Source organism: Chiloscyllium plagiosum, chromosome 39 (assembly GCF_004010195.1).
Source record: "Chiloscyllium plagiosum isolate BGI_BamShark_2017 chromosome 39, ASM401019v2, whole genome shotgun sequence".
Lineage (NCBI taxonomy): Eukaryota > Metazoa > Chordata > Chondrichthyes > Orectolobiformes > Hemiscylliidae > Chiloscyllium > Chiloscyllium plagiosum.
The window spans coordinates 27,343,634-27,351,548 of NC_057748.1; the positions used below are offsets into that span (position 1 = coordinate 27,343,634).

A 7,915-nucleotide genomic window follows, 5' to 3' on the forward strand; every position below is an offset into this window, starting at 1 on the left:
TGGGGAGCCCCTCGGATGCTGCCCCCCCCCCCCCTATCAGCGTTCAGTGGCAGTGAATTCCACAGACTCCCCACTCTCTGGCTGAAGAAATTTCTCTTTATCTCCATTCTAAAAGGTCTTTCCTTGACTCCAAGGCTGTGCCCTCAGGTCCCAGTCGCTTCTACCGACAGAAACATCTTCCCAATGTCCATTCTGTCCAGGCCATTCAGTATTCTGTACGTTTCAATTAGATTCCTCCCCCCCCCATCCTTCCAAATTCACCGAATTCTCAAACAGAGAGTTCTAAAAAGTGTAGAAGTGCTTCTCTACGCAACGGCCTGGCCCTAGGTTTCTTCCTTAGTTCCGGAATTGCCAACTGGTGGAAATAGTTTATCCTTATCCGCCTTTTCCTGGTTTTGTTTTGCCTCATGTAGTCATAGAGAGGTGCAGCACGGAAACAGACCCTTCGGTCCAACCCGTCCACGCCGACCCAGATATCCCAACCCAATCTGGTCCCACCTGCCAGCACCCGGCCCATATCCCTCCAAACCCTTCCTATTCATGTCCCCATCCAGATTTTAAATGTTGCAATTGTACCAGCCCTCACCACTTCCTCTGGCAGCCCATTCCACACACGCGCCACCCTCTGCATGAAAAAGTTGCCCCTTAGGTCCCTTTTATATCTTTTCCCCTCTCGTTCTGGACTCCCCCACCCCAGGGAAAAGACCTTGTCCATTTGCCCCATCCGTAGAATTCACCAATCTCCCAGACCAACGGGGGGGGGGGGGGGAGGAGGCTCGATGGGCTGAATGGCCTGGTTCCTCCTCCAACGTCTTATGACCTATCTTAACTTGTAGGCCCTTATTTCAAGGAATGAAGATTCAGGAGGCCTTACTGCCATGGTAGAGGGTGCTGGTGAGACCACACCATGAGCAGTTTTGGTTCCCCTCAGTTCGGGCAAGGTACCCGTTTCTCTGGAGACAGTTCAGAAAAGGGTGCACCAGGACGATCCCTGGGTCGGAGCGATTGCCTTATGAGCAAAGGCTAAACAGGCCTGGGGACTCGACTCACTTAGGGAAGAATGAGAGGTGATCTTGTGGAGACTTACAGGAGTCTTAAGGTCAGTGCTGACGTTTCCCCTTGTGGGAGAGTCTCAGACCAGATTGCACAGCCTCGGAGTAAAGCAGCGCGCTGATTTAAGACCGAGATGGGCAGGAATTTCTTCTCTTGGAGAGCCGAGTGTCTTTGGAACTTGCCACAGAGAGCTGTGGGGTGCAGAGTCCTTGTGCGTGTTTCGGGCTGAGATAGACAGATTCTCGATCCGTCGGGGAATTCAGGGCAAAGGAGGGAGCATGTACACTAATCCCTTAGGCATCGGCAAAGGCAGTTGGATATCGGTCGTTATTAGCCGAGGTGCAGAGTTTAAGAGCAGGGAGGTGGTCCTGAAACTGGATAAGGTTAGTCTACAGATAAGACTGTTGTGTGCAGTTTTGGAATCCACAGTACGGGTGGAATATGATTGCCTTGAAAAGAAAACACAGCAGGTCTGGCAGGAACCTGTGGAGGGAGAGAAAGAGAATTAAAATATGACCATCCTGATTTAGGACTTATGCCTGAAGCGTCGATTCTCCTGCCCCTCGGATGCTGCCTGACCTGCTGTGCTTTTCCAGCACCACTCTCTTGACTCTGATCTCCAGCATCTGCAGTCCTCACTTTCTACCAGCGTAGAAACAGACCCTTCGGTCCAACCAGTCCATAACGCCAAACTGAACTAGCCCTGCCTGCCTGCTCCTGGGTCAAACCTTTCCTAATCATGGACTTATCTAAATGTCTTTTAAATGTTGTAGCTGTACCCCAATCCACCACTTCCTCTGGAAGGTCATACCATACATTGTTTTCTCCTCTCACTTGAAAAAGTCCCCCTTATTCTTGAAATCTCCCCCTCCCGACTTAGTAAAAGACACCTGCTATTCACCTTAACTCTACCCCTCAGTGGGTACTCTACTCCAGTGAAAAAAAAATCCCAGTCTGTCCAGCCTCTCCTTACAAATCAAACCCTCCAATCCCAGCAACACCCTGGTAAATCTCATCTGAACCCTCTCCAGTTTAATTATATCCTTCCCATATGGGATTTGGGGGCGGCACGGTGGTTAGCCCTGCTGCCTCACAGCGCCAGAGACCCGGGTTCAATTCCCGCCTCAGGCGACTGACTGTGTGGAGTTTGCATGTTCTCCCAGTGTCTGCGTGGGTTTCCTCCGGGTGCTCCGGTTTCCTCCCACAGTCCAAAGATGTGCAGGTCAGGTGAATTGGCCACGCTAAATTGCCCTTAGTGTTAGGTAAAGGGGTAAATGTAAGGGAATGGGTGAGTTGCGCTTCGGCGGGTCGGTGTGGACTTGTTGGGCCGAAGGGCCTGTTTCCACACTGTAAGTAATCTAATCCTATAACAGGGGGACCTGAACTCTAGAAGAGGCCCCAACATCCTGTACAACCTCAACGTGACGTCCCAACTCTCATACTAGAGGTCTGAGCAATGAAGGCAGGCGTGCTAAGTGTCTCCTTAACCACCCTGCCTACCCATGACGCAAACCTCAGAGAATTATGTACCTGAACCCCTCAGTCTCTCTATTCTGCAACATTGCCGAAGGCCCAACTAATAATTATTCAAGTCCTGCCCTCGTTTGTTTTACCAAAATGAGAGATAGAGACAGAGAGGGAGAGAGGGACGGGAGGAGAAAGAGAGTTAACAGTTCCAGTCCTAGTGACCCCTTCTCCAAAACTGGGCTATCAGGTCAGATAAGCTGAGAGGGGAGGGGAAGAAAGCCAATATTTCTGGGGAAATGGGGAGGGGATTCAGAGCTGGTGCCAACATGATCAGCTACAATCTCGTTGAATGGAGGAGCAGAAGGGATGGCCTTTCTCCTACTCTGACTTCTGCATTTACTAACCCCAAACCCTGGATGGGCTGAATGGCCTCAGGCCTGCTTCAATGTTTTTCAAAAGACACAAAAATGGGGTGAGGGGTCCATGGTGTGTGTGTGTCAGTGGAAAGAGATTAAGATTTTGAGTCTATTTCCAATAGATTAGATTACTTACATTCTTTAGATGAGATTACTTACAATGTGGAAATAGGCCCTTCGACCCAACAAGTCCACAATGACCCGCCGAAGTGCAACCCACCCGGACCCATTCCCATACATTTACCCCTGCACCTAACACTACAGGCAATTTAGCGTGGCCAATTCACCCTGACCTGCACATTTTCTTTTTGGACTGTGGGAGGAAACCGGAGCACCCGGAGGAAACTCACGCAGACAATGTGCAAACTCCACACAGTCAGTCACCTGAGGCGGGAATTGAACCCGGGTCTCTGGCGCTGTGAGGCAGCAGTGCTAACCACTTTGCCACCATGCCACCCTTTTGCCTTTAATGGACAGTATGTCAAGTACAGGAGTTGAGAGGTTATGTTGCTGCTGCTGTACAGGACATTAGCGAGGCCACGTTTTGCTTTCAGTTCTGGTTGCCCTGCCACAGGAGGGATGTTGTGAAACTTGAAAGGGTTCAGAAAAGATTTACGAGGGAGGGTTGGAAGGTTTGAGCTACAGGGAGAGGCTGAATAGGCTGGGGCTGTTTTCCCTGGAGCGTCGGAGGCTGAGGGGGAGGGTGACGTACAGAATCATGGGGTGGCATGGATAAGGTAAATGGGCTAGGTCTTTTCACCAAGGTGAGGGAGTCCAAAAGTAGAGGGCATATGTTTGGGGTGAGAGGGGAAAGATTTAAAAGGGACCTAGGGAGCAACATTTTCACACAGAGGGCAAAAGGTTTAAAAGGGATTGAAGGGGTAACATTTTCATGCAGAGGGTGGTGCGTGCGCAGAGTGAGCTGCCAGAAGAGGTGGTGGAGGATGGTACAATGAATAGCTGCCAGAAGAGGTGGTGGAGGATGGGGGCATGAACAGGAAGGGCTCAGAGGGAGTGTGGGCTGAAAATGTGTTGCTGGGAAAGCGCAGCAGGGTCAGGCAGCATCCAAGGGAGCGGGAGAATCGACGTTTCGGGCATGAGCCCTTCTTCAGGATTCTCCTGCTCCCTTGGATGCTGCCTGACCCTGCTGCGCTTTCCCAGCAACACGTTCTCAGCTCTGACCTCCAGCGTCTGCAGCCCTCACTTTCTCTTGTGGAGGTTACCTGGGCCAGCCAAGGAGCTAATGCTCCGAAGGCTAACACTACCCGATGAACCTGCTTGACTTTTAACGGAGAGGTGTTGCAGCAGACCCTTGCGGCCAAGAGGCTGGGGCTTCGAGTCTGCCTCCAACTCTGGACTCCCTCACAGGTGAGGGAGAGACTACATTTCCCAGCATGCCCGCACCGCACCGCGGACGGCAGCTCTCGCGAGGCCTGACCCTGATGAGGTGAGTTGAGCGGTGGGAGGGGGCAGCGAGAAGGATTGAGCGCGCGCGCGTGTGTGCGCGCGAGAGAGAGAGAGAGAAAAGCCGGCTCCGCCATCTTGGAAAATAACCGTCCTCCTCCATTATCGGCGATAACACACACACACACACACACGCCATCTTCCTTCCCCCCCCCACCACCCCACCCCCCTACCCCTCTCTCCCTCCTCCCCACCCCCCTTCCTCTCCCTTCACCCTTCAAATCCCCGAGCGGCAAAAGAGAGCCGGGCGCCCGGGCCGGACGGATTGAGGTGGATTGAGGGCGGATGGCGCCGGCGTTCCTCGCGGGGAGGGAGAGAGAGGAGAGGGAAGCCTGAGGCCTACGGATCTCCCGCCCGCCCGCTCGCTCGCTCGCGCGGCCCCGCGTCGATCATCGGACGCCGCCGCCGCCGCCGCCGCCGCCATTTTCCAACTAAACACGGGGGACGGTCATCGGGAGGTGAGGCCCGTCTCTCTATGAAGAGAGAGAGGGAGAGAGATGGCGGCGGGAGAGGAGGGGGAGAGAGAGAGAGAGAGATGGTGGTGATTTTTTTTAAAACAAAAATAAAAAGAGCGGCGAGGGGCGGGACGGATGCGGCGGGCGCCGCCATCTTTTTTTTTGGGGGGGTCGTTTTTAAACCCCCCCCCCCCAAATTTTTTTAAAAAAATTAAAACCCATCTTACCTACCGCGGGCCGTTTTCTTTTTTTTTTGGTCGCGGGGTATATCCTTGGGTATAAACCTATGATTTTTTTTTAAAATCGTGCTTTTTTTTTAAGGGGGGTCATCTTAGGGTGACCTCTGACCCCCCCCTTGGCTGACGTCAGCTCCCAGGCCAACTTGTCCCTTTTCTTTTTATCCCCCTTCTCTCTCTCTCTTTAAAATGAGCACCAAGGACTTTCAGGGTGGGTTGTGCGCCTTATGCATCGAGTGCAATGCAACGTTCGGGCGTGCACGCGTGTCTTTATTTTGTGCTTTTTTAAAAGAAAAACAAATTATATTTGTTTGTTACAGTGACTATTGCATTTTTGTTCCCTTTCTCTCTCTCTCTCTGTGTCTCTCTCTCCTTGTTGCACCAACATCGCTTTGCAATCGTTAGTTTTCTTGCCTCTCTTTCCCCCCCACCCCCCACTTGTGTTTTTTTTAATTTCTTTTAAGAGAAATCGCCTCCTCGTCTTTTTGAAAACATGTTGTCGCCCTCCCCGTTTTTATCTGCCTTGCACTTTTTTTATTTTTGCATTTCCTCCTGTGTTTTTTTTTAAAAACTCTTTTCTCTTTTTGTCCCCCCCCCCATTTTGTGCTCTCTCTCTCGTCTCCTTTTGCTCGCTCATCTTGGCCTTTAGTTCTTGGCGCACTCGGATTTAACACTAGGCGAAAGTGAGGGCTGCAAAAGGGAGTGTTTTTACACTTCCCTGCTGCACACATTCTGCCTTTTCTTTTGGCTTTAACGCGCACACGTTTTTTTTGGAGGATTGCCTGTAATCTCTCATTTTGACCTTTCCTTGCACTTTTGGGAAGCCTGCTCTCGCTTGGTAGCTTTTTACATATTCTCTCCTCTCTCTCTCTTGTGGATCTTTTTAGCTATTCGCCCTTCTGGCATGTTTTGCACGCTTTTGACTTTCTTGGTTCTCTTATCTCTCTCTTTTTTGCATTCATTCATCCTTTTCCGCATTTCTTGGACTTGTCCCTACTCGTCATTTTGGCGATTTCTACCATTTGCGCTCATTCATTTTTTTCCCCCCCCTCTCTCTCTCTCTCTCTCTGCGACTTAGATTGGCTTACATAAACGCGGTGAATTCTCTCTCTCTCTCTCTCCTCGTTTGCATTCGCCCTGTTCACATCTTCAAACCGTTTTGCTGTCTTATTTTTTTTTGTTTAAACTGCCATTTCTTTCCACCTCGTTTTCTTTTCCGGCATTTTTACCTTCCACACCCAGTGCACTGCCGGTGATATCGTTTTGACAAAAAATGTGAAATTGCACACTCGCCTCATTCATTTAAATCTTTGCAGTTCAGGTCGAACGTGTTGTTTTTCCATGATTGTTGGAAAGATATATTTTTTTTACAAAAAAAAAAGCACATGCAGACGTCTTACTTTTGTTGACTGCGTTGTTTCGAAACGTATGGCTTTGGCAAATTTGTCTGGGCTGTTGCAAATATCGGTGTGTTTACACGACCCCCCCCCTCTCCCAGTTTTCTTTTCCACCCCCCTCCTCTCCCCAATGTTGCATCTTATACCAGGACTACGGTGCACATCAGACTCTGAAGGGGTAGGCTTGTGTGGGTGGGGGGGGAAAGGACTGTTTTAAAATCCCTTGGCGGTCTGTTTTGCACGTCTCCTCCAATTGCGAGTCCTCTCCTTTTTTATTTTATTTTTTGCATTTCTTCGATTGCAGAAAGAGAGGGTGCTTTTAGCGTGCGTGTTTATGTCTGAAAGCGACCCTTCCAGCGAAGCACGTGTCGACACGTGTTTAGAAATAAAATGCACGGATTTTGTTCCTGCGGCTGAATCTTTAATTCAGCAGTTTGCAATCCCCGCCGGTAAAATGTGTCATAATAGACTCTCTCTGTCTTTTCTTGTGAGCGTCAGGAGCCTGTGCCTGTGTTTTATTTCCCAATCCCGCCCTCCCTGCTCCTGCCCTTGTCTGGTTCCCTTTTTTTTCTTGTTTTGTATCCTGCTAGGATTGTGCCTTTTTTTTTGTTTTGAGATTTTTGAACCACCTTGCAGGGTGAAGTGGAGGGGTGGTGGTATAGGTTTTGGTGGTTGAGTCCCTTTTTTTTTCTTGTTTTGTATCCTGCTAGGATTGTGCCTTTTTTTTGTTTTGAGATTTTTGAACCACCTTGCAGGGTGAAGTGGAGGGGTGGTGGTATAGGTTTTGGTGGTTGAGGAGAGATGCGTTGTTTGTGTGTCGTTTTGAAGGATTGTGTAGTCCAGGTTGTCGTATCTAAAAAGAGGAAGCAGTTTCCCTTTCTTCCCCTCCCCTTTATGGCTGCAGTGAGGGTTTTGCTGATGTATGTTGTCTGAGCCAGAAATGATTCATTTTGATGGGCGGGTATGAGTCAGCCGACCGTATTGCTGTGTCGATTGCTACAGTTTGTTTTGGAGGGTACCTCGGGTGCTTGCAGTGTCTGGATCCCAACTGTGACCCTTCCCTCCCTTTCCCCATCTCTTGCTCTCTTCCCTGGCCGCCTCATTCTGTAGCTGCCTCTTTCTCTCTCCCTTCCCCTCTCACACCCTCTTTGCCTTCCTTTAACTCTGTCCACTCCATCCCACTTGTTCGTTGCTATGTCTCCACAGCCTTCCCCCGACTTGCTGTGCTCAGAATGGAGTGGTTCTGGAGGCTTCTCTTTGTTTTAAAGTGTAATATAACACAGAAACATACCCATTGGTCCAAACAATCTACACCAACCTTATTCCCAAACTAAACTAGTCCCACCTGCCTGCACTTGGCCTATATCCCTCCAAGCTGAAAATGTGTTGCTGGAAAAGCGCAGCAGGTCAGGCAGCATCCAAGGAAC

General features: G+C 50.1%; 1 protein-coding gene across 3 annotated transcripts in view; it reads left to right on the top strand.

Annotated features, from left to right (window-relative positions):
- Positions 1–4,437: 4,437 nt before the first annotated feature.
- Positions 4,438–7,915, top strand: part of LOC122542371 (Snf2-related CREBBP activator protein) — a 44,600-nt gene continuing 41,122 nt past the window's right edge. The window contains exon 1 of one of the 3 annotated variants that reach the window (XM_043680084.1): positions 4,438–4,858. The gene's annotated coding sequence lies outside the window, so the exon portion shown is untranslated. Of the gene's footprint in view, positions 4,859–5,277; positions 5,303–7,915 lie in introns of those variants that run through there. The other 2 variants (XM_043680081.1, XM_043680083.1) reach the window with 2 other exon arrangements.